The sequence below is a fragment of the Panthera tigris genome, chromosome A1 (genome assembly GCF_018350195.1).
Source record: "Panthera tigris isolate Pti1 chromosome A1, P.tigris_Pti1_mat1.1, whole genome shotgun sequence".
Classification (NCBI taxonomy): domain Eukaryota; kingdom Metazoa; phylum Chordata; class Mammalia; order Carnivora; family Felidae; genus Panthera; species Panthera tigris.
The window spans coordinates 228,450,835-228,478,495 of NC_056660.1; the positions used below are offsets into that span (position 1 = coordinate 228,450,835).

Sequence of the window (27,661 nt, forward strand, 5' to 3'; positions counted from 1 at the left end):
ATGTTCCTGAGTGATATCCTTTCATAATAAACTAGTAATCTAGTGAATAAAATGTTTCTCTAAGTTCTGTGAGCTGTTCTACAAATTAATCCAATATGGGGACGGGGTCTTAAGAAGCTCTGATTTAGCCAATCAGAAGCACAGATGATGACCCAGGTTTGCAATTGGTGTTTGAATGGGGAGAGAGGCAGGCAGTCTTGTAGGACTGAACCCTTAACTTGTAGATTCTAATGTTATCTCCACAGAGAGTATGAGAATTCAGTTGAATTATTAGGCACCTTGATGGTTTGTCACAGAGCATTGATTATTGAAGGTGTGTGACCACCCCCAACCCCGCCCACCCCACCAAACCTGCGTGCGCGTGCGCGTGCGCACACACACACACACACACACACACACACACACACACACACTGAAATTCTGTCCAGGAACTCAATTACGCACACACTTCTGAAAAAAGGCTTATCTTAACTCTTCATTGGTAATTAACATCTGGTAGTTTAGCAGAGGTTCAACAAAAGTCTGTAAAGTGAAGCATTTCTAGAAAACTGTAGCAGGCATTGTACCTTTGCAAGACTCAAAGGAAGGGGAAATTCATATGTGAAGATAATTGTGTCTTTGTCCTACACTTGGATAAAGGCCACCCTGATGGAATATATGGCAGATAACTTAACCCAAAGAAATGTGCCCTTTAAAATTTAAAGACCAACAGCAGTAATTGTCATCCACACTGTAGCGAAGATTGTATCCAAAGCTAAGCCCACGTTTTATCTACAAATAAGCATAACATTGGCTGATGGGTTTTAGGGGGAGAATTAAAATCTCTTTATTACTGTAAAAATCATAAGAACATATTACATGAAAATATAGTTTTACAGTTTGATCAATTAATAGCAACAATTTCAGTGGCTGGACATATAATAAAAGAGATTCCATTTAGGCAAGACAACATTATAAATACTTCCTGGAACTAATATATTCTCAGAAGGCTAAAGCTAAGAAATTTGTAGCAAAAAGTGTAACAAGAATTCAAATCATACTATAAAATTGGGCCAAAATAAATAGAAGTCTTTCTAATAAGACTAAAAATGTATGTGGGGCTAGAAGACCTGAAATTTTCAGAAACACACAAAAAATGTGATTAAACCCATGACAGACAATAAGTGCTTGGGCTGATGAATTTGTTGATTACATCAAACTAACTGAAGGTTTTCATTTGTGCATGCTCAAATTAGAGCTACTAATCAGAACACTTAACTTCTAGATGCCTGACATATGAGTCTGGCTACATGTGTAACTCAGTGATAGATCATTATTATCCCTTAAACAATAAACCCTGAATTATTCGGGTTCACTCCCGCAACTGATTTAAGCTTATTGATCCACAAGTTGGTAATTTTTTTTAAAAAGTAATATTAATAAAAATAAAGTTTTCTTATGGGCACCGAGGAAAATAATGAGTTTAAAATGTTTTCATTTTACATAAAACATTAAACATATAAACATACTTATAGTGATTATCAATAAGGTGTAAAGAATCATGATTATAAATAAGGCGTTAAGAATATACTCCACTCACAAGTCGAACAGCCCAAATCCAAATCTCTCCTCTCAAACTCCAAAAAACATACAGAGCAAAAAAACCCAAACAAACCATACCTAAACAAAACAAAAAACAAACAAACAAAACCGTGTTCCCACCCAACAACACAAGTCAAAACAAACAAACAAACCATAATCAAAGCCAATAGAATAATTGGGAAAAAAGAATAAAAGAATATTCCAAACTTGAAGTAACATGTAAATAGGAACTAAACACCCCAAATTCAGCAAAGTCAGCTTCCAAGTCCATTCAGAAGCAAATAAGTCACGGGGGTGCTTTGTGGAAAACACAACAAGGAAGAGGGACCTACAGGGATAAAACACAGACGAAGTCACCTCAAGAAATAGAAAATCCCCATGTTTTATTTTTTTCTTTATCTTTGGAAAATCCCTATGGTAAATGTAGACAATCTGAAAACAGTTGAGAACTGGTGGCCCACAGCCAGTACTGTCAGTGGATTAACAGCAGCACTTCAAAACCCTCTGAGCTTTGCTTTGATGGCATTTTTCATTCTTATGGCTCCTGTCTCTCTTCCACTCCATCTAAAAGCCAGCACTGGGACTGTGTTCAGAGGCCTTCCCTCAGGCTTGTGGAGTCCTCTCCAACTGCAGACAGAAAGCCACAGGTGGCCCTTAAGCACAGACTGTGGAGCGTGTGGTGGTGAGAGCCCAGCCCCACTGGTGGTGACCTAGACGATTCTGAGGATCTATGCAACCCTGCCAGATATCGCAAGCTCACTCGGTTCCCTCTCTTTCTCATTTTGCTTTCTAAACTCCTTGCTAGTTTCTTTTGGAAGCATCCCCTCCCCCGCCCCCAACCCGGGGAATCCAAGCCAAAAAAAACCCCCAAAAAACAAAAAACTAGCCTCTAGGAAAATGAAAGAAGGAGACCTGAAGTATGAATTCACAGGAAAAAGTAGTGCCTCTGAGGGTAGATGGGAGCAATCTGAAATGAGAGGCACTCTTTGGAGGCTTGATGCTGAAGGCGAGGAAAGACAGAGGTGGGAGAAGTCAGAGCCTTATAGAAACAATAAAGAATGGTGAACCAGAGACATACTAACAGGTCGCCCTCCCCAATTAACACAATCAATTTAACCAAACTATACTTGACTCTGTCAGTGCTACTGACAAATTCAGGTGTCAGCCCCTTCAGGATTACCCAAGCTACAGAAGGCTACCCCATCAAAGGTAATGTTTCTCAAGGTGGGTCACATCCAAAGCTTTTTGGAGTAAAAGTATGAAGACCTGGCCATCTGCCCTAACTGGGACAATTTTGGGAGGCTATGTAGGTCCAGATCTCTCCACGGGAACAGCCAAAGATGTATTACAGCTTTATTTCTCCCTCTACCACCCACTCGCTACTGCTTTCTTCCACTAGTGGCCACAGGTGTTGATCTTAAGGGCATCCCTTAATAAAGTTCAAATTGTAATTCAGAGTCTAAGGCACTTAACCTGTGACATTAAACCAACACAAATTCTCAGCATCCCCCATACGTCACTGTAATTTGTGATAGAGGAGGAAAAAAATCATTAAAATATTAAAACAAAATCTTAAAATATATTTTACGAAGAAAACAGAATATGATAGGCTTTAACTAATGAAAAGTGTCCCCTAGAAAACACGCATGAAGCAGAAGAATATTATGACCAAAAAAAAAAAATCCTTAAACGGTTATTTGCACATGATGAAATCCCTGTGTCAGAACAGCAAAAACAGGAAAAAAAGGAAGGAAAAGAAACATGCAAATTAAGAGTTGTGCATAATGAAGGAAGACATTTGAAATAACCCAAAAATAATCTTAGAAATAAAAATTACAAGTGTCAGTGAAGAAAGCCACGCCAGTAGTCTAGATAAAGAGAATGAAATCAGGGGATAAAAGGATAAGAAAATAAAATAAAGTAAGAAGTAAAAAGAATCACTGTTTGATCTGAAGACAAAAGCAGAGATTATGTTGTATGCATAGAATTCATAAAGAAAAAAATTGAGGCAGAACATGTATTTAAAATTTCTGAGAAAATTTTCTAGAAATAAATGAAGGCTTGAATTTCATACAGGAAGAGTCCATGGTGTATCTGGGGAAATTAAGCTAAAATGGTCATTTCAGTGATAGATCTTGTTGTAGTAAAATGATCAGACTTCAACAAATAAGCAAGCAAAAAAGTCCCAACAACTCCAAGAAACTAACAGTTAGACATTTACAAAAGAAAAAAAAAAGTAATTAGAGAAGAAGGAGGAGGAAGAGAAAGAATGTCAACTCGGCATCAGAAGTTTTGAGAGGAATATGGAATACAGGACTGAAATGCAGCAGATTGACAGCAAACTGGAAAATGAAAGTGTGAACCGAGGACTTAATATTCAACAAAGCTGTCCAAGTATCAACACCTTAGAAAAATAGTTTTAAATATGCAATAACTCAGGGATCACTGCACTCTTGAATCTCTCTTTTTTAAATTGCCTAGAAAACAAGCTTTGCCACCCAGGTTGGTGGGGGATAATTCAGCAAAAGGACTGATAGGAAAGCAATGCATTTATCGAATGGTAGATGTAGGACTAAAACTAGGTGAGGACAGAGTGGAAGAATAAGAATTAAATACTCTGTGCTCCAACTGAAAAGTAACTAAAAATGAGGATAAAGTCCAGGGGAAATAGGAAGTAGGGTAGTCTCATTGATCGGACCATAGCTAAAGGTTGGAGTAGAAAAATGTCAGGTAAAACTGAAAAATCAAAGAGTAGGAAACTAATTAAGAAAGACTGCAATTTGCATTATATCAGGTCTTAGGATAAAAGTAGCACTAGAATAACAAACATGAAACCTTTCTGAACTCAAAAAAAAGAAAAAAGATAAAAATAGAAGAGTAAGGGAAGGTAGACAGAGCATGTGCATATATAAAATATAAAATAATATGACTGGTTTTAGACTAAAGACATCAGGTATGTCGTCAGTGCAAGTTGGCTTTACTCACCTGATAAAAGGAAGTAACCATGTTGGTACAAGCAGTGAATAGATAGACCAATCTACAACATTCCATACAAATATGTATGTGAACAGCTGGCCTCTCATATCAATAACAGAAGGTGGATTTTTCAATAAATGGCATGGACAACTGGATAGCCAACAGAGAACAGGTAAATGTGAATCCATATTTTATGCCATAATAAAGAAGCCACCCAAAATAGATTAATAATCTAATTATAAAATGAAGTACAGTCCTTTTCAGCATAACTTTTACTATGGATTTAATTTTGAACAATATTGTTTTACATATTCATAAAACAAAATTAAATTAAAGCAAAGGGAGATATGATAAAATAGAACCACTAACAGAAAAACTTAATTGTATATAAAATTGAAAAGCAAATAAAGAAAAAAATTAAATTTTTTTGAAATATTTACTTATTTTGAGACAGAGAGTGGGGGGCACATGAGCAGGGGAGGGGAAGAGAAAGAGAGGGAGAGAGAGAATCCTGAGCAGGCTCCCCACTGTCAGCACAGACCGAGATGTGAGGCTCAATCTCATGAACCAAGAGATCGTGACATGAGCTGAAATCAGGAGTCATATGCTCAACGGACTGAGCCATCCAGGCACCCTAAGAAAAAATTAACTTTTTAACACAATGATCTGTTTACACAACATCAGTTGGATGTATTCTAAATGAAACAGGAACTCTAAAGGAGTCTTGAACTAGATTTAGAATGTGCTATTGTTGGGGCACCTGGATGGCTCAGTCAGTTAACTAAGCTTCCACCTCGGCTCAGGTCATGATCTCACAGTTGATGAGTTCGAGCCCCACCCAGGCTCTGTACTGGAGCCTGCTTCTATTCTGTCACCCTCTCTCTCTGCCCCTCCCCTGCTTGCACTCTCTCTTTTAAAAAAGATTTAAAAAATATGTCATTGCTAGTAATATTGGTTTCATAATTCCCAAACCTACTTTTTTATATATTGAATGTATTCATATAGAAAAAAATGGTAAGTACGCTAATATTTGTGGTAACCATGTGACTATTGTGGGAGAAATATGATATAAATGGGGATGGAGGAGAGAAATAGCCCTTCATTGTTGAATTGTCTGTGACGGTATCAGTACAAAGTTTTTAAAGTACTCTTAGTATTATTTCTCTAGCTCACGTCTATTGAAATGTCCTAGAGGCAATGACATCCCAGGAGAAATTAGTGTACCTAGTGCCTAGATATCAGGCTATAATACAGTTTCTTCATGAAAACAATAAACGTTCTTTAGAGAAATCACCTGTTCCAGATATAGGGAAGAAAACATGAATGGTGTGCCTAAAATATCTCATTATGCTGTAAAATAAGGATTTTCATATTTCTTTACCTTTAATCTAGGAAACTTTGTTTCTAGATACAGGCATTTCAAAAGGGCATAAGAACAAGCTTTATAGGGTTCCCACTGAAAATTACGGGAAATTTTGAGGATCTAAAAGAATAATGACAGCAATAGATTATAATACTTTTAAAAAAGTACATAATTACAATCAAATTAAAAAGAGAAAAGAAAATAGGCTTGTTTTCAGAAGGATACCAAATTATAAATGCAAAATATCCAAGCAATAATTGGTTGAAGCAAGGATCAGGAACAGATACTAAACCATTGAGTAAATTGTGGCTGGGAAGTAGGATGAGGAGTCAGAGTATCACCCTGTAGATTACTTATTACAAACAGAAAATGATACTTTAAAGAAAGTCTGCTGATCCAACTTAACGTCACCAATGATGATACAAACTCTCATTGTATGAATCTGATCATGGGGAAACAGACAAACCCAGTTGCCCAACTACTGACCTCAGTTCTGTAATTTATCAATTCTATGAAAGAAAGAAAAAAATTCCTAGATTAAAGGTAGTTAAAGAAATATGAAAACTATATACAATGTATGATCTTTAATTGGATTCTATATCAAATATGCTATAAATCTTTCATTAGGAAAGCGAGCAAATACGAATATGTTACCAGCACTAAATCCTTTGAATGTGATCATTGTACTGTGATTAAATCAGAGAATTTCTTTGCTCTTAAAAAATTCATGCTAAAGTATTTAGGGGTAAAATGTCATTATGTCTCCAACTTCCAAATGATTCATGAGACAAAATATTATTTATCTAGAAAGATTTTTAAAACATGGCATAATGTAAATAATTATGATAAGAGAAGTGTTCATGGATGTTCATTAACTATTCAGTCAACTGCTTATGTTTGAAATTTTCAACATAAGTTGTAGGGGAAAAAGGCATACTTGAATTTTTACCAGGGCTAAAAAGATATCTCAGGACAATGTTTCCAGGCTGCTAAAAATATTAAAACCAACTGGCAACTAGAATAAAATGTATATATAACCAAAATTTTAAAAATAATAGCTGTAAAATTCTTGATTGGTTATGCAGAAAAAAATAAGAGAAGTAATTTTAAAATGACAACCTTTAAATGTAGGGAATTTCATTTTGAGTTTGCCCTTAAGAAATCATAATGTAAAAGAAGACAAGCATAGATGCAGATATCACTATGTATTTTAGAATTAACTGAAAACACTGAAAAAAAAACATTTTTTTTTTGTCAAAAAAATATGTCGGGCGAAGAAAAACCTCGTACGATACCAAAAGCAAAGCCCTTCAGATCTGGCTTTCCTGAAATGATGGGATGTGGCAGTGGCACTCCTGGGGACGCTGCTTTCTTCCCTTGCCTGCATCATCACCATGACAACCCGATTACGTGGACTCCTCAGCTAATTGATACTCCATTGGGCTTTAACGTTTTCTTGCATGTTCTCCTCCCAGAACATCACGGACTACTTTTGTTCTCAAATCAACACTGCACTAGAAGGCCTAGACTCTGCTGGAACTCAGGCTAAGCGTCCACTACACTAACAATCTGGCTACGTATCCCGTCTCAATGGCTTATCCATTGAATGGTAGGTCTATCTTTTATCAGTGTTTGAGTAAAGAATACATTGGATACTGGCAGAAAAAATGCTCACAATACCTATAAAATACATTTACCTAATTTTATGGTGCATACACACCCTCCCTGCTTCAATCTTCATTAGAAAACATTACAAAATTCACTATAGGAACGGTATTCCCTCTTCGCCGTTGATCATGTTTTCATACAATGTTTACAAGAACATTTTGTAAATTGCTTCTAATGTTTTAATACCACTTTTTAATGTGGGCTATCCACAAATATATATTTATTAGTTTTCACTTGTTGAAATATTAGTAACTACTTAAATGTTTTGTTCCTGCCACCTCCTGTAAAGTATTTTTCGTCCTACATCACCTTACTAGGATTTATTAAAATTCCTACTAGGCTATAAAGCCCAGGAGGTCAGCGGCCTTCTCTTTCTTCATCACCATTGAAAGCCTAGTGAGTAACATAATTCAGGGTTGCCAGTTGTGATGGGCCTGGATGATAACCCCTCCAAAAATATCCATGCCCTAATTCCCAGACCTGTGAATATGTTACCTTATATGGAAAAAAAATTTACAGATCAGATTATGGATTAGGGGGTGGAGAGACAATCCTGGATTATCCCACTGGGGATATGTAACCTCCAGGGTTTTTATAAAGGGGAGGAGAGATCTCTTTATAAAGAGATCTGAAGATGCTCTACTCCTCTCTTTGAAGACAGAGGAAGAAGCCAGGAGGAAGGCAGGTGGCCTCTTGAAGCTGGAAAAGATAGGAAATGGATTCTCCTTTAGAGACTCCAGAAAAAAGTAGCCCTACTAACACCTTAACTGTAGTACAATGAGACCGATTTTAAATTTCTGCCTTCTAAAACTCTAAGATAATATATTTATTTTAAGCTACTGTTTTTGTAGCAGCAATAACTAATGAATCAATCAAAAATCTTTGGATTTTAGGGATGCCTGGGTGGCTCAGTTAGTTGAGTGTCCGTTTTCAGCTCAGGTCATGATCTCGCCGTTTGTGGTTTCGAGCCCCATGTCAGGCTCTGTGCTGGCAGCTTGGAGCCTAGAGCCTGCTTCGGATTCTGTGTCTCTCTCTCTGTCCTTCCCCTGCTCACTCTCTCAAAAATAAATAAACATTTAAAAAAATCTTTGGATTTTATTGTTACAAACTGAAGTTTTCTACACTGAGGTAATTCTTAGATCGTATGTAAGTAGGATCAGGATACAAAATGAGACTTTTCTGACAATAAATGCTATGCTATTTTTATTAGATTTGCTAAATTATGACAGTCACTCCCACAAGAAGTTGTAGGAAAACTGTACATGTTTGATACTAAACTATTTTTCTGCATTATTTTATTCATTTTAAGTAAAATAGAGGCCAGCAAATAAATGTATTTTAATATGTTTCAATGATTAATATGCATTTCTGGAGTGAATGTGGTAAGTCAAAATATTACCTATGTAATATACTGGTACCATGTTTCAGTTTACTTGCTAATTCATGCAGAATGTTTTTAGAAAGACATCATTAAAACAATAGTATGAATATTAAAAATTTGTGTGTGTGTTTTTAATGTTTACTTCAGAGAGAGACAGAGGGTGAGCAGGGGAGGGTTAGAGAGAGAGGAAGACACAGAATCTGAAGCAGGCTCCAGGCTCCAAGCTGCCAGCACAGAGCCCGATGCAGGGCTCGAACCCACGAAACACAAGATCATGATCTAAGCTGAAGTCAGACGCTTACCTGGCTGAGGCACCCAGGAGCCCCCCAAATTTTTGTGTGTTCAATGTTATATTTAAATCGTTTAGTGTTTTGGCATCCATATCCTAAAAAGCCAAAGTTTTTTTGAAGTTTATGTATTTATTTTGAGAGAGAGAATGAGCACAAACTGGGGGAGAGCAGAGCAGAGAGAGAGAGAGAGAGAGAGAGAGAGAGAGAGAGAGAATCCCAAGCAGGCTCCACGCTGACAGCAAAGAAGCCAACAAGGGGCTGGAACCCACTAACCGTGAGATCATGACCTGAACCGAAATCAAGAGTCAGACACTTAACTGACTGAGCCACCCAGGCACCCTACTAAATGCAAAGATATTTAAAATCAGGTTTACTGAAGTATAATTTATATACAACAAATTACACCTTTTAAAAGTGTGCTGTTTGCTGAGTTCTGGCCAATGGACACTGCTGTGGATTTATCACCACAATGAAAATACAGAATATTTACACCTCCCCCAAAAGGTTCCCTTTTGTTGTTTTGCAATGAAAACTGCCCCATCCACAATCCCTAGCAACACTGTTGTATTTACCGTCACCCAAGTTTTGATTTTCATAGAATTGTATATAAATTGTATTATACACTATGTAGTCTCTTATGTCTGGCTGCTTTCACTTAGCAAAACACTTGTGAGATTCGTTGATGCTGTGTTTCAGGAGCTCTTTCTTTTTATGTCCCGGTAGAATTCGATGGTATGGATATACAAGATTGTTCATCCATTCACTAGTCACAGGACACTTGGGTACTCTGTAATTTGGGGCCACGATAAATAAAACTGCTATGAACATTCACATACCTCTCTTTGTGTGAACCTATGTTTTCATTTCTCTTGGATAAATACCTTAGAGTGGAATTTCTAGATCATATGGTAAGTATATGCTTAAATTTCTAAGAAACTTTCAAACTGCTTTCCAAATTGAAACATTTGGCATTTCTATCTATAATATATAAAAGTTACAGTTTCTCCCTATCTTGTCATCACTTGCAATTGTCAGCCATTTAATTTTAGCCATTCTTGTGTGTCTCCATTTACTTAATGAAAAAGATGCCTGAATTAAAAAAAAAAAAAAGTTTTGAAATCTAATCTCCCTATACCTTTCTGAGTATATTATCATGGCTCTCAAATTCTTGATTTCCTAAATAAACCTCTGGACGATCTTTAGATGGACTTCATTTAGTTGTATCTTCAGTCAATGATGCTACCAATTTCCTGGTCTTTTTTATGTTAGGAGATTTTGGAATTGTGTTTTGAAAAAGCATTGTATTTCAATGGAAAACTAGACATTGTGTGGAAGACACCCCCAGGCTATCTGATTCCAGTTTTATATCACTGAGATATTTTATAACTCGGTAAGTCGTGGCTAATTTATAGATCTGCAAATTCTATCCTAAGTTCAGTTGACTTCCCTCTTCACTGTAGGAAAAAACTTTTGCTTCCATTTCAACACTCATTTCAATATTCCTGACGTAGAATTTTTGAACTGGTTAGAACATCTATCTGGTCATTTTCTCAATAAATGAATAGAATAAAATCTTACACAAGTGTTCATTTTTATATCTGTATGAGGCTTATAATTTTACCTTTTTTATTTTTGAAAGCTGTCTTTGATAGCGTCTTAGATATTTGAATGTTAAGATGTGGAAACTCTTTAGTCTATAATGTTTCTTTTGTTTTATCAGGCAATCAACTGGGTTGTCGACAAAATGAACATTGTTTTTTGGGGAGCAGTTCTAATCTCCGTTCAGATCTCTTGTCTCTGAGTTTCTCTCCATCTGCTCCTCTCAGGCATGCTTTGGGGATCAGCCAAAGATGTGGTCAGATAGAAGTCTGAGACCCCTTCTCTGCAGAGGCTTTCCACGGCAAATACAAGATGTTATCGTAAGTATCTTGCCCTATTGTCAACGTGGCTGAGTTACTGACTCCTAAACGTGCTTCTTGAGGCCAGAAAGACTGTGCTCTTTCAATCACCTCACTCCCCAGCTGCATGGGAGCCCACTGCTCCTGGGGTAGAAACAAAGGAGAACTAATACCATTCAGCTCCCCTCCAAATCAATACTCTACATTTGCCTGCTCTTCATTCCCCAGTGCTCTTAGGCAGCTGCTTATTCTATCACATCCAGATTGTATCATTGCTCTCCGTGGTACCAGCGGTCCACTTGGACCTGACCCAGTCACTATGGGAAGTGCAATTCTGAATATACTAAGGTTTTGGATAAACATGGATTTGTTACACAAATGGACACTGTTTAATAATGTATCCACACATTGGATTCTAACAAGCTTCATAATATTGGACACATGCAAATATGATTGGAACACATACATTTAATAAGTGATGTATTTCCCCATGTTGTAGATATTGTCTAGCATTTGGATAAGAGTGTAATCTCTGTAATACATAAAAGTAGATATTGTCTTTATTTCTTGGACTTGACAGTAGTATATAGTGTCTTAGGAAATGAAATAGACAAAAATGTGAACTTTCTTTTTTTCTTTTTTTAATGCTTTAAAAAATTACTTTGAGAGATTGAGAGAGTGTGCATGAGCAGGGGAGGGGCAGAGAGAGAGAGGGAGAGAGAGAATCCCGAGTAGGGATTCCACGCTCAGCACAGAGCCCAACATGGGGCTTGATCCCACAAACTGCAAGATTGTGACCTTAGCTGAAATCAAGAGTCAGATGCCTAACAGACGGAGCCAGCCTGGTGCCCCTGAACTTTCTTTTTTTAAGCTGCACTCTATTGTGTGTTATTAAAGAAGTAGGAGAGACAGAGTAAATTTATCATGATGAACACTGAGTAATCTATGGAAGTGTTGAATCACTACAGTGTACACGTGAAACTAACATAACAGCATATATTAAGTATACAGGGGGCGTCTGGGTGGCTCAGTTAAGCATCTGACTTCAGCTCGGGTCATGATCTCTCGGTCTGTGAGATCGAGCCCCGCGTCAGGCTCTGTGCTGACAGCTCGGAGCCTGGAGCCTGCTTCAGATTCTGTGTCTCCCCCTCTCTCTCTGCCCCTCCCCTGCTCGTGCTCTGTCTTGCTCTATCTCTCAAAAATAAATAAATGTTTAAAAACATTTTTTTAAAGTATACTGGAATTAAAATTAAAATTTTAATAAAGAAAAGGAAAGAGAGAGAGCATAAAGGAAGGAAGGAAAGGAGGAAGGTAAGGAAGGCGGGAGAGAAGGAGGAGAAGAAAGAAAATTAACCAGTGATAACAGTGATTGAGAATAGTTTCCAGTGAAAGCCACAATATAAAAGTAGAATTGAATTTTCATGAGCTGCTCATCCTTCTTCACGTGCCTGTTACTACCCCTTCCAAAGTGCTCATCTTTACCTGTGAGCACATCTTACATTACCCTTTACTGTTATGGCTTTGCATTTGTCCCCTCCGTTGGGATGTTGCTCTCGTAAGCCTCAAACTCCTCATTTCCATGATGTAACAAAACAGTCTGTTGCTATGGCAACGATCAGCATCTTGCAGCATGAGCCACTGTGATTACAGGTCTCTAGTGCTAGACTCTTTTTCTTTCAATCAATTTGTAGAGATCGCTTTTGTTCTTCCACACACTCCAAATTCAGCTCTTAATGTGCTTTGATTAATGTTTCAAAGTTTAACCAGTGTGGTGATGTATTAAGTGGAAGAGCCTTACCTGCATTTTCCTCTAACTGCATTGTTCAGCCGCTATGAATTTGCATCAGAGTAAGCTAGGCATGTCTGACATTTAAAAAGTACACAAATCCACCTTGAAATAGAAAATACGTGTATTTTAGAATTTGTTTACATGAGATCTAGATAGTGGGACTCAGATCTTTCATATATAGATTTAAGTTAATTATTTCAATGTCTTGATTATTAAATATGGATTATGACTATAAATTATCGTATGCTAGAAGACAGGGAGACTGTTTCTACCACATAGAGTAAGCATCCTAAGCATGACATTACCAAAGTATTACCTTGTGTTTATCAGATAAATTTTAGCCAATATCTAGCTTTAAATGTGTATATAAAGTTAAAGGCATAAATTCTGCCTAAACTGTACTTTCATTGCTAAGTATGTCCCTAAATAAAAGGCCCTTTCTCTTAGGTTTATACATATGTGTGTGTGTGTGTGTGTGTGTGTGTGTGTGTATTACTGTAAAGATCCATGTGCATTTATTTCATTCCAGTTACACCATAACTTAAAATCCAAATAACCATGAATTATTTCATAAAAATAATGAAAATGCACGGCAAATGATATAGAAGGTAAATTATATAACATACTATGAATTTTCTAATTAGTCAAATTTTATTTTTTAATTTCATATAATATTTAAATCAGTATTTTTGCAACAAGGCAAATAACCTATGAAATGCAAATCTGTTAAACCATATACACAAGCGGCCTTGCTTCCCAAATTTGAAGACTAAATTAATAGCCACTGTTATGAAATATCACTCAAGTGCCCATAAATGTCCTACGTCTGATTCAATCTTAGATCCAATTAAATATCTCCTGGTAATTTAAGCTGCCATCAAAGGCCACACTTTATTATGCTGAATCAAATTTTTTCCTTCCCCAGAAGAACAAAGATATTCAAGCATAAATGCTATTTAAAACTCACTAGATAAGAAAAATTTTTATGGACTATCGCCTAGTGTTACAGAACTATATTTCCGTTTATAATTAATAACATATAAACATATAATTTGTATAGTTTTAAAAATCATGGGTATTACACATTATACTAATTTATCAACTCTTAAATGTATTCCTTATCAAATAAATCTAAAGGACTAAACTCTATTCAGAAAGGAAGACGATAAATTTGAGAGTGAAAATGTATTCACATAGGACACTATGCTACAAGTTAACACAATGTTGCAGTAAAAGAGTATTGGTTATCACAACTTTATGTGTTCACATTAAAACATATATATCTGGCATGATTATCTCGTCCTTTCCATGCCTGTTCTTAAACCTTAGTGATACCTAGTCGTATATCCTATATACCCAGTGCAATTCACTCTTTCAAGTTGCCCTGTTTCCAAAACTCACTCTATGAAAAGAATTCGTCAAACTCATTTCACTCTGAAAGTGAACTATTAATAATCTTAATCGTTATCATTATATTTCTCTAGGAAAAGCCTGTCTTACTTGACTGTAGAGTGTTTCTGACTGAGTCTGCCCACATCTGAGCCAGCAGGTAGGGTAGGTCAGGTCAATTTCACAGCAGCCATGTTTACACCTTTGGCTAATACTCTCTGCTTCTGGTAAGGCACATGCCAAAATTAGCATTCTGTGTGGCAGGAGTATAATAATAATTATTGTGTACAATGACGTTATATTAAAAGATCTTATAGGACCTGAATCAATCAGACAAAGACGACATGATGTTTCTTATGGTTCTGGCAAGTTTACTGCCGGCCCCTAGGAAAACGTATTTCAGAGCAAGGCAGCATATATTTTGATGCCAAAACCACTGACAACAATTTTGAGTAAAGCAAGAGTTTTAGAGAATAGAGATAAAACCTAAGGGAACACATATAACTTCAGTTGGAATTTTAAGATGAGGTAGTTTTAGATTAATACAAATGCATTCATGTGGAGAATCAAAGCACAGGCCTCACAAAGCACAAAGCACAGTTATACCTGGCACAAGGTATAACTTGTGGTTAAGGACAGTGGGTTAAGTAAGTCAACTAACTCTAAGTGCCAGCCTTATATAAATATAATTTAAAATAACTATTTTGGAGGCGCCTGGGGGGCTCAGTCAGTTGAGCCTCTGACTCTTGATTTCAGCTCAGGTCATGATCTCACAGTTCGTGAGATCAAACCCCGCTTTGGGCTCTGCACTGATGGTGAAGGGCCTGCTTGGGATTCTCTCTCTCCCTCCCTCCCTGTCCCTCCCAGCATGTGCGTGCACTCTCTCTCTCCCTCAAAATAAATAAATAAGCATAAACGTTTTCAAAAAAAAATTAAAAATTAAGAAAAATAAAATACCTCTTTTGTTTAGTGACCTTTCTTTTGAGTAGCAGAACTAATCTGTAAATTAGAAAACACTTTTACAGGAATTAGCTAAACATTTTTAGTAACATCATTCACAAGAACAGATGTTAGAGTTTAATATGCATTGCCAATTTAAATAAAAATTGCATCTTATCTATAGAATACATCTATTTTTCAAACTTGAAATTTTTAAGCAAAATTTCTAAACTACATGCTTAGCTGTCTTACAACTGGTTTTTACCTGTTTCCTAAATGACTGAATTTATGTAAATACTAAATGTTATAACACACTTTTTAGAAACATACAAGCCGATAAATTCTAGTCGCCTTAAATTTCTTTTAAGTTGCATGTAAAAGATTAAAGTTTTCCCATGGTTGTTTTCTAATCATTATCATTTTTTCTAGTTATTATTTTTAAAACAACTGACTAAAGACAGGTTTAAATAGTATGAGTTGATTTCACTTTGTTTTTTATTACCTTGAGTGAAATTAATCATTTCTATTTTTAATATATCTAAGCCAAAACTTTATACCATTGATCTGTACCAACAATTATTATCACAGTCCTACTGTCTAGACTCTTAAAACTGGGTATGTAAAACACTGTAGTGAGGAAAGAAAATATTAGAATATCTGTTTATGATTATCTCATCCTCTAGAAATTTCTCATCCTGTATTTTATATAGATGTGTGAAATGTGTGTTATTTAAGTCACATATGACTGTAAAAGTACACGTAAAGAAGGTATAAATAGATAAGTTATACTTCTTACTAAAGGGTAAAAAAAAAAAAAAAAAAAGAAAAAAGAAAAACTGTAATGGCTAGAAGGGTACTTTCAAAGAGTCCAAAGACTTCATGCAGGAGAGTATCCTAAGGCAGAATTAAGAATGGAAATACTGGCCCTATATTGTATCATGTTAGCTTTTCAATGTTTAGCAATATTTTTCATGTAATAGATTTAACACCGGATACAACAACAAACTAGGAAAACTTCACATGTAAATCACCTATTTACCTTTAAAAGGGACCCTAAAAACAGAATAAATGAACCTTAAGAGTATAAACTGGAGAACATAGTACATTACTTAAATTCAGGTTATGTCAAATTAAGGAATCAAGCAAAGATATGGATTATAATATTAGAAGGACAGTTCACAAGATGAAATGTTTCTTTGGAAGTGCTTCCCAAAGCTAACATCACTTGGTTGGCAGAACTTATTATTTAAGAGGAAATTCCAGGGGTGCCTGGGTGGCTCAGTCAGTTAAGTGTCAGACTTCGCCTCAGGTCATGATCTCACGGTTCCTGAGTTCAAGCCCTGCATTGGGCTCTGTGCTGACAGCTCAGAGCCTGGAGCCTGCTTCAGATTCTGTGTCTCCCTCTCTCTCTGCCCCTTCCCCTCCTCTCAAAAATAAATAAACATTAGAAAAACTAAAAGAGGAAATCCCATATGTAAGAAAATCTGTGATTTGTATACTATGTAATCTAATAACATCTAAAACAAGACTGCTACCTGCTTCCAGAAAGGACTAATTCATCTAATCAAGATTTGTTACTGTTTTTAATGAGAGCTTATATTCACTACATTAATACCAAATAACATGCCGACCAAGGAAAGTTATCTACTGGGTTCAAAGAGTTTTCAATTCTCTTCATTCAACTTGAGCTGATTTGTCCCTTAAACGATGAAACTTAATTTGATCTCCATAAAGCAGTTTTTTTCCTTTGAGAGTCGAAGGTGCCTCTTTGAAAGCTCACGTTACTGAATGTGTCATCTTAGGGATGTTACACGGCATCCTACTTCACCTCACATTCCGAGGAGATCCCCAACTTAGCGCACTCATGGAACTTGGAGGCTGGACAGCTGTCATCTTAGTTTCTTTGATCAAAATTTACGAATCCCAACATCTATAAATCTGGGCATAAATTTGAAAATCCCTTACATTTTTTTCCTCAGGAACACTAAGGGTGTTGTCACGAAGGAACTTATGGGTAAATTTTACATCTCAGAGTGTTTGAGATATGATTACCAGCATCACAGTTCTCTATATTTCATGGAGTTCAAATGCAACATTAGTCAAATAACTTATAAGGTCAAATGGAATGGCATATTTGATTCAGTGTACATTTATTTCGTGTAAATTTTAGTAACATGAAAAAATGCATGATTTTTGCAGTATTTATGCTTTAAACTTTTATCTTGAATGGTGAAGACCTGCGCATAGTATGTACAAAAGTGTGACAGGTAGACTCTAAGATAGTCCCCAAAGGTCTTCATGTCTTGGCATTCATGCCTTGTATATTCCCCTCCCCTTGACTATAGGCAGAACCTGTAACTTTCTCCTAACAGAATATAGCAAAGGTACAAGACTTTGCTTCCATGATTACGATACATAAGATTGTAACTTCTGTAATGCTAGCCTAGTCTCTCCCTTGCTGCCTTAGACATAGGAGGTTGTTGTGTTGGGAAGTCCAATTTGTCAACAGGCCACCAACCATGTAGGAACTGTGGCCCTCAACCTAACAGCCCAAAAAGAAATGAAATCCACCAACACCATGGGACCTGGGAAATAGATTCTGCCTCAGTTAAGTCTTCAAATTATATTCCCAACCCTCATTCACACCATGAATGCCACCTCACAAGACACCCAAAACAGTGGGTGAAGCTAAGCCATGCCTGTGCTTTGAAACCATAAATTTTTAAGTAGTTTTAAGTCACTATGTTCGCAGTGATTTGTTACCCACAATAGATAACTAATACAAAGAAAGCTCATTTTATTCTAATTACTAAACCATATTTATGTCACTTCAGTGGCTGAAGGATTAATAGAGACTCAATGCAAAATTTCGTAGAAAAGAAATGCTTACCAAACAAACATCAAAGTCAGCACTCTCTTGGGGTCATAGAAAGCTTGCTGCTCACCAAGCCATCCAATGTTTTCTTAAGAAACCACTGTTTAATGGGAAGTGAATTCTTAATATGGATTAGGGCCAGGCAAAGGAATTTTGTGGGTATAATCAATTCTGTATTGCTCAATGGCACAAATGAAAGCAAAGGGTCGACTACTACATCCTCCCTATTTATTACATCCTCTTTCCAAAAACTATGTGGCTATGACTGTACTAATTACTTCATCCATATTTCTATTAGCTACTTAAATGATAGACTTTGAGGGTTAAGCTTATAGTTGCCTTTGGAAACTATGTTTAGGTATATAAATGGGTAAAATGACTATGCATTCACTCTTAAGAAAATTTTTACATGGTGAGCCCAGTAGATTTCCTGTGGGATGCCTGTGTTACTTCCCTTTCATTAGCGCTAACTGTGATATATTCTCATAATGAAAATTAATACAACTGTTTTTTCTACCTTTAAGAAAATCTTTATTAAATAGAGTTGTTAAAGGTTTGACAGAATTAATATCATACTGGTTCTTTTTCATCATAGGTAAATTTTCAAGAAATTCCATTTTATTTGGAAATAGAAATACCTAAAGATAAGTTGTTCCCTTTATCAAAAGAAAAATCATTATCAACTGTTTGAACTTGGTAAAAAATAGAAAAAGGAAAGCAAAAAAAATTTCTTCTTTGCTGATTCTAGCAAGTAGCATGTCAAAAAATGGATCTCAAAGAAAAAAAAGAAATTTTTTTTATTGTTGTTTACAATAAAAGCCAAAAGTGAAGTAGGCAAGTGAAGACGTTCTTATAAGGAATAAATATGCATCTGATAGCTCAAAAAGGTGAAAATGAAAATGCAATCAGTTCTCTAATGAATTAATAGGTACAGCTGGGACTCTCATGTTACTTTATATGAAATAGCTAATGAGCAGAAGAGAAGTTGCCAAGAACAGGGCAGTCAGCACATTCCAGAAACTCACTTGCCTTTTAAAAGGCATTATAAATAGCACATGGCTGTTCCTACAAAATCAACACATTTTCCTTTTCTTTCTACATTTACAAGAAATTAATTTTTTTTCTATCTAGAGAAATAATGGTAACAGAAAAGTTTAAACACATATTGCACGTTTTTACCTTTCTTGTTTTTTAATATTCAGTTTTGAGAGAGCACAAGCGGGAGAGGGGCAGAGAAGGGGGGACAGAGGATCTGGAGCCAGCTTTGTGCTGCCGTGCTGGCAGCAGGGAGCCCAATGTGGGGGCTCCAGTTCAGGAACTGCAAGATCGTGAAATGAGCCAAAGTCGGACGCTCAACCAACTGAGCCGCCCAGGTGCCCCGTGTTTTTACTTTTATTAATTTGCATTGCTCTTTAAGATGAAATTTTAAGCTGGTTTCTCTCAGAGGATTCTTTTTGTCCATCCAAGGAGAATGACACCTCTAAGAACCACTTCATGAACACACGTGGGAGTCACACTCAGATGTTGGCAGGGCCCAATACGTAATGTAAGAGGCCAGAGTTCATTATCTGACACACAGGGAGTGGGTTCCCCCATCAAAAGAGTAATTCTTCAGGGCACCTGGGTGGCTCAGTTGGTAAAGCCTCCAACCCTTAGTTTCGGTTCAGTTCATGATGTCACAGCTGCGTGAGTTTGAGTCCCACGTCATACTCTGTGTTGACAGTGCAGACTGCTTGAGAGTCCCCCTCTCCCTCTCTCTCTCCGCCTCCCCCATTCACACTGTGTCTCAAAGTAAATAAATAAACTTTAAAAAAAGTAAAAGAAAGAGTAAAACTCTTCTTGGCTGTAGTTGTTTGCAGATATATGGAAATAAAGACATGATATTGCTTGATTGTTGAGTTTTCAAAGTGGTATCCAACTGTTTACTTGGAATCTTCCAACTTTTAAAGGTTGACCCTAAAGGCAAACAATTTCAAGTATTAGGCAGCCTTAGTAAAATGTGTGTAGTTGCAGACGACTTGAATTAGTTGTAAGGCTATTACTGTAATACTTCCCCAATGGCACATCCTGAGCTAATCCCTGGTTCCTTAGCTGAGAGATCTATGACCTTAACCAGAACAAACACTTCCTGCTGTGAATTTGAAATATAATAAAGAATACTCAGATACTCATTTGTGTGTGTGTTGGGGAGAGGGGGGGTGGGTGATAGATCATCTTATAAGGCAGCAACAAAAATAATAAGGTCCAATACTCTAGAGGAGCCTTGATTTCTAATCCTCTTTAAATATTTTAGGTGACCCCAGCAGTTCTTCTGATAAATATATTTTCATTATTTTCCCCCTTGGATAGCCAGAGTTGAGTTCGTGGCTTGACTGGGAAAACAAAGCAAAACACAATAAACCAACAAGAAAACCTTAAGGTGGGAATCAATCTTTTTATTTTCATTCAATTCCTTGCCTCTACTCAAATGGTTTTCAACTGGACTTCTAGTGGTGTTTAGACTGGTGGATCAGTATTTTTGGTTGCCAGTGTAATTAGGGGAAACAGATACCATTGATATTCAGTGTGTTAGGGGGTGGAGTTCACAGAAACCCCAGGAATGATAAATATCCTGCAAGGAGAGGCACAGTCCTATACACAAAGATATGTGTCATTCCAACACCAAAAGAATACTGCTTCAAATACCAAAAGAAATACTGCTTCAATTCCTTCTAAAAGATTCCAGGATGATGCCATGATACACCTAAAGTCAATCATCTGTTATTTCAATCCAAGATGTCAACTTGAAACTTTTAATTTGTCTTCACAAACTTGTTTTTTGTTCTTGAGTGTTTACAATATGCAAGAAGGTATATTAAGTGGCTGGAATACTTTTTTTAAAGTAAGGAAAAAGAAAACACAGATAATCTTACACCCAGAGTTTACACTTTCTCACTTATTTGTCTGCCAGCTCATACAGAATAAAATCCTCTATATCACCTCTTCCTCTCTGATGTCATCCCTAGACAGAACCATGGAACTTTCTTCACTGTTCACTACCATTTATTTCTGAAATCCCCACTAAAAGAAAAATCAAAATTTCCTCCCAAATGAATTCCACCTGTTATTTAAGTAGGTGGTGAATAATTTTTACTGCTACAACAGCACAAGTCCATTAAAGAAAGTATTTAATACACGCATTTATAGAAATTAGTATATTTGGTTCAGAGCTTGTTGGAAGCTTTGAAGATTGTGCAAAGCTTGCGAGACGTGTATTGTGGATGTACGTTGCATTGTTGGAATTTATAAGGTAAGTAAAGCAAGAATCATTCACTCTTCTTTCTTAATCAAATTAAGCCACTGTCTTCAAATCTACCAATTTCTTACAAGTCTGTAGCAGGCCTTGTGAACATATGTTTCTTGAACACCTGCCATACACCTGAAAACACCTTTGCATTGCAGGAGCTATTGGCCATCAATAGAATCATAGTGCTGGGATAGTCCCAAACGTGCTGGTGATGGAATATTTTTTTTAATTTTTTTATTTTTTTAATGTTTTATTCATTTTTTTGAGAGAGAGAGAATGAGAGAGACAGAGTGTGAGAGGGGGAGGGGCAGAAAGAGAAGGAGACACAGAATCCCAAGCAGGCTCTAGGGTCCTAGCTCTCAGCACAGAGCCCAACATGGGGCTCGGACTCACCAACCGCAAGATCATGACCTGAGCCGCAGACAGATGCTTAACCGACTGAGCCACCCAGGTGCCCATATTTTTAATATGGTTGTAGGAGGTGGGGAGAATATTTTAGGAAAGCAAAGCTTGATGTTATCAAATATTTTGCAATTCTTCTGTCCTTCTTTATTACCATTGTATTGTGAATACTTGTTTATTTACACAATTGCAACTTTCTTAGATTGTGGGCTGCCCAGAACAATCAGTTTATAAGCCCACATCCAGGCAAGTTGCCTAGCACATAGTAGGTACTTAATAAATATTTATGAATGAATATATGAAAAATATTTCCAAATTATTGTTTTAATCAGTTTGCCTTATAATTCACTGATTTCCCAAGGTTTTTAATGTTTATTTATTTCTGAGACAGAGAGAGACAGAGCACGAGTGGGGGAGGGGCAGAGAGAGAGGGAGCCACAGAATTTGAAGCAGGTTCCAGGTTCTGAGCTGTCAGCACAGAGCCCGATGTGGGGTTCAAACTCATGAAACGTGAGATTATGACCTGAGCCAAAGTCGGGCGCTCAAACAACTGAGCCACCCAGGCACCCCTGATTTCCCAAGATTTTTTTAATGCATCTGGAGCACTGGGTTGATGACTATGCCTAGTAATCATATCTTTCACAAAGAAGAGAGGATAAAAAAGGGAGAAAAGAGAAGGGGAGGGGAGAGGGGAGGGGAGGAGAAAAGAGAAGGGGAGGGGAGAGGGGAGGGGAGGAGAAAAGAGAAGGGGAGGGGAGAGGGGAGGGGAGGGGGGAAGGGAGAGGGAAAAGGAAACGGAGAGGGGAGGGAAGAGGGGAGGGGACAGGGGAGGGGACAGGGGAGGGGAGGGGAGGGGAGGGGAGGGGAGGGGAGGGGAGAGGAGAGAGGAGAGGAGAGGAGAGGAGAGGAGAGGAGAGGAGAAAGAAATGAAGGCAAGGCAGAAGAAGAGAAAGAAAAGAGAAAAACTTGACTTCCCATTCTTTATTTAGTTAATTGATTAATTGGAGTGGTCCTCTAAGATGGTGCCTGGGGCTCTAATGCCAGCTCATTCCTTCGCTTGGCAAAATTAATAGCCAGAACTAGGTTGTGGTGAATGTGTGGAGGGAAATTCATTTTTAAAGACAAGATGATTTGCTGCTGAACCTGATGTGAAATTCTAAAAAACAAAAACAAAAACAAAACAAAACAAAAATCTAAAATCTCTTATTGGAAACCTGAGTTAAGCCCAATATTCTGTGAACACAGTTTACATGAAATTCCTACTCTTTTTTTTTTTTTAATTTTTTTAGTATATGTGCTGCCGAAGCAAGCGCTCTTTTTTTTTTAAATTTTTTTAATGTTTATTTATTTTTGAGAGAGAGAGAGAAACAGACAGAGTGCAAGCAGGGGAGGGGGAGAGAGAGAGGGAGACACAAAATCTGAAGCAGGCTCCAGGCTCTGAGCTGTCAGCACAGAGCCCGATGCAGGGCTTGACCCCAGGAACCGTGAGATCATGACCTGAGCTGATGGGCACTCAACCAACTGAGCCACCCAGGCACCCTGAAATTCCTACTCTTTTAACCTGAATCAAAAACACGATGTGCCCGCTTGGAATACAGGTTGCCATTTGTTACTGAAGGATATCTGTAAGGGAAGGCACCACTAAGCAGAGGCAAGAAGCGGGTGGCTTGGAGACGGATAAAATTGGACCACATCCTGACTTCGTCACTTAAAATGTACAGAAAATCTTCATGTTGCAGAGCTTCAGTTTACTCATTTTTAAATATACTGATGATTATAATATCCATCTCAAGCGATTTCTATATTTAAAGACTGAAAACTGCTTTGCCAAGTGCCTGACCCACAACAGATGCTCAAATACATTAATTCTCCTCCCCCATTGAAATCAGGATAGAACCTGACTATCCACTTGCTATATATATTTTTTTTAATTCAACAAAATTCTTGGGGACCACTGTGATAGGTATTATAGGAGATATAGGGATGAAACTGATAATGACCGTGGCCTTCTAGAACCTTAACAATTTGAGATGAGAACCAATCACATCATGTATATATAACTTCAAGAGAAGGTGAGCCATGGTAAGTGTAACGTTAAAGTGCAGGAAGCTGATGGAGAGTGAGATTAATCTAAGCTGGCTGAATCTCCAAAGGTATCTCTGAGAATATGTAGGGCATACACAGCCTGAAGCTTTGCATCTTATAGTAAGGTTTCCCTGGCCAGTGCAATCACTAGGGAAATTTCTCCTTTTTTTTTTTTTTTAAATTGTTTCATGTGTAGTGGACTTAACTCATTTACTGGACACACACACACAAAAATCTTAAAGTTAGTGACTTCATCACAGTGGTGAGGCTAGTGTTGATTCACACCATGGTATAATAAGTGTGTCGAGGGGGAAAGGGAGACAAATTCGTTTGGAATAAAAAGACCAGAAATTCAAAGAGTTGGTATGATGGGTTAACAAGATAGTATCTTTAGGACAGCATCCTAACTGCTAACTGTCAAACACAATAAAATGGAAATTATTTATATTATAAGTAGTAACTGTTGATTGGTTAAAACTTGTAATTATACTGCTTAGAAAAGGATTTTCTATTCTCTAAGTGAATCACTGAGACGTTTCATGGAGGGCATCTGAATGAATTTTTAACTTCCTGTTTAAAATCAGTCAACCACACAAGTGATATATCCAGACAATTCCTAGAGTTTATTGGACATATTAATATTTTCATATTAGTGTTAATAATATCTCAACTTTTGCTGTTGTAAAATGATGCAAAGCTTTGGTAGAATAAGAATGACAATCATATCTTAAATACTGTAGAAAAAAACTAAATTGAAAATTTTGAAAATGCAAGTTTTGATTGTCAAAGTAAACTGCGTTTCAGATTTTAGGGCGATAGCCTTGCAAATAAGCACAATTACTTTTTTTTCCTATCATTCCCTTATTTCTCTTAAGAAACACCACATCTGCTGTTCCTTCAGTTGGAAAATTTACAGTATCTCCATTAAAAATAATCTCATTTACTAATTGAGTTTTCTTTGATTTCACAGGTTTACTTTATTTAGACAAAGACAAACTCTACTTGAACAGGTGTACTTGAAATCTAGGCATATCACTACTAGACTATATTATCTGGGACATTTACACAATCATTCTGATTTCGATTGCTTTATCTTGAAAATGAAACTTAGTAATGGCATTTTTGTAGAAATTTCAAGTGTCAATGAGATTATATATTTTATACCATATTTTAAGTGTTCATTAAAAGGTATTATTTATATTTGGGATACCAAATTTTCAAGCTCCTTAAAAATTTGCATTCACATACAATTTTATATTAATGTTGGCCAAGAAAAACTACTTACATCTGTCTATTAATTTGCAAAATATGAAATATTTCTTTATTAAAACAAGACCTACCACAAAAGCCATATTTAAAAACAATAAAAATTAGGTTTTAAAGTGTATTTTTGAAGCCCAACTTTGTGCTAAAACAAGCCTCTGCTAACTCATGGCTATTAATTTAAAAATAATTCATATTTTGGGGGGGCACCTGGGTGGCTCAGTCAGTTAAGCATCCGACTTCGGCTCAGATCATGATCTCGCATTTCATGAATTCAAGCCCCACATCAGGCTCTGTGCTGACATCTTAGAGGCTGGAGCGGGCTTCCCATTCTGTGTCTCCCTCTTTCTCTGCCCCACCCCACTCATGTGCTCTGTCTCTCTCTCAATAATAAATAAACATTTAAAATTTTTTAATTAAAAAATAAAAATGATTCATATTTTTGGGGTGCCTGGGTGGCTCAGTCGGTTAAGCATCCGACTCTTGATTTTGGCTCGTGTCAGGATCTCACAATTCCTGAGTTCGAGCCCCACATTGGGCTCTGCACTTACAGTGCAGAGCCTGCTTGAGATTCTCTCTCTCCTTCTCTCTCTGCCCCTCTCCACTTGTGTGTGCATGAGGATGCTCTCTCTCTCTCAAAATAAACACATAAACTTAATTTTTTTTTTCATTTATATTTTTGTACTATTTCAGAATGCTTTCACAGGTATGTTCAACCTTTAAAATCTCAGGGGAAATACCAAGTGTCTTCCTAAAAGAATGGCTACGTAAGAAAGAAGTAAGAACCTCCATCAGGAACGCAACAACCCTGGCTGTCTTCTCAATTCTGTCCTCCGCTCTGACACAGTCAACTGGAAACTTCAGGGTGACAGCCACCAGCCCTCTTCCAGAAAGCTCCTTTCCTCTATAAACATGACTCGATCGAACTAGATGATCTCTACATTTTGTCAGAGCTCAAAACCTTATTTCTTTAATTAACCAAGAAGGAATGATAATAAGGAAATAAGCCTTTATATATCAAATATAATTCAGTAGTAACAATTCCCAAGCATTCAAAATAAATTAATATAAAAACAATCAGGTGATTTTTGGAGCCCAATATTACATAGATAATTTTTAAAAAATGAGAATCAGTAATATTCACTTGAAAATACTATCATTTTAATTTAAAATGAATTTAATTAAAAATAAACCTTCCCTTATTTGGGTGGGGTGGGGGGGACTTTCCTACAGTATATGAAGTAAAAGATTGGAATTCACTTACTCTGTGCCTAGACAATGTTTCTACATCTTTCAAAGCTGTTTCACTTCTATAAATCCAATGGTTTTGCACATAAAATTCTAATATATATTCCATCATTTAATAATTCATAGCATACTTCCTTATATTTATCTCTAACAGCATTCTTTAAATATTTTGATGACACAGAAACCACTGAGATTAGAAAGGTGAGGCTGAATTATGCACATTGTTCATAAAGAAAAAAAATTAGAGAATGTAATAGTAGACAGTGAAAAAATGCTAACTCTTGTAAGGATAGCTTTAAAATGTAAATCTACAAAGCTGTATATATGATTCCTTTCTTTCATGTCATTAAATACAGGATGTAGAAAATAACACTGTACAGATGCTAGAGAAAAATCCTGTCACACAGTCTGCACCCCTGAAAAGTTTTTTTCACATATTATAAATCTTATTTTTTGCATACGAAAGTGCAATAAGCTTTGTTTTTTTTTAATTTTTTTTTTAATGTTTATTTATTTTTGACAAAGAGAGAGGCAGAGCATGAGCGGGGAAGGGGCAGAGAGAGAGGGAGGCACAGAATCTGAAACAGGCTCCAGGCTCTGAGCTGTCAGCACAGAGCCCAACACGGGGCTCGAACTCACCGACCGCGAGATCATGACCTGAGCCGAAGTCGGATGCTCAAACGACTGAGCCACCTAGGTGCCTCTCTATAAACTTTATTAAACGAGTTTATTTCCTATGTTGTTTATGCACCTATTTAAATTACACAAAAACAAAAGTTTAAATATCCTTTTAAAAACAAGAAAACAATGTCCACAAAAAAGAAAACCACATCTAAGACCCCAATAGAATAGATACAAGTCATGAAGTAAACCCCTATTACTTAATTTTCTATTATTCTGTAATTATAAAATACTTTTTGTAACCAACAACATTGACCCCGAGTTATTGTGAGATCTTTAAAGATTTTAAAATCACATAAGACCAGTGGGTATTATTTGGGTTATTTTTTATGTCTGTGAATTGAGTATTGCATTTATCAAGGTCCTACTCTGTGCTCAGGGATTCTATCCACACAACATTGTCTACAGATCCCTACTCCAGATTTACATCACTGCACCAGCCTCCCTCCCTCCTTGCCTATGGATCCTTACTAGTATACTCATAAGCACAGTGACCTTCACAAAATCCCAAACTGATCATTCAGATTCCCTGCTGACCACCCTTTAT

The 27,661-nt window shown here is 36.8% G+C and overlaps 1 long non-coding RNA gene across 2 annotated transcripts; it reads left to right on the forward strand.

Annotated features, from left to right (window-relative positions):
• Positions 1–5,458: 5,458 nt before the first annotated feature.
• Positions 5,459–26,166, forward strand: LOC122231893. 2 transcript variants are annotated; one of them, XR_006209182.1, is made up of 4 exons: positions 5,459–5,571; positions 7,198–7,529; positions 10,980–11,178; positions 25,879–26,166. It is a non-coding gene; the product is annotated as an uncharacterized LOC122231893 (long non-coding RNA). The 2 variants fall into 2 exon arrangements; XR_006209179.1 differs by having other exon boundaries at positions 11,086–11,178.
• Positions 26,167–27,661: the final 1,495 nt, after the last annotated feature.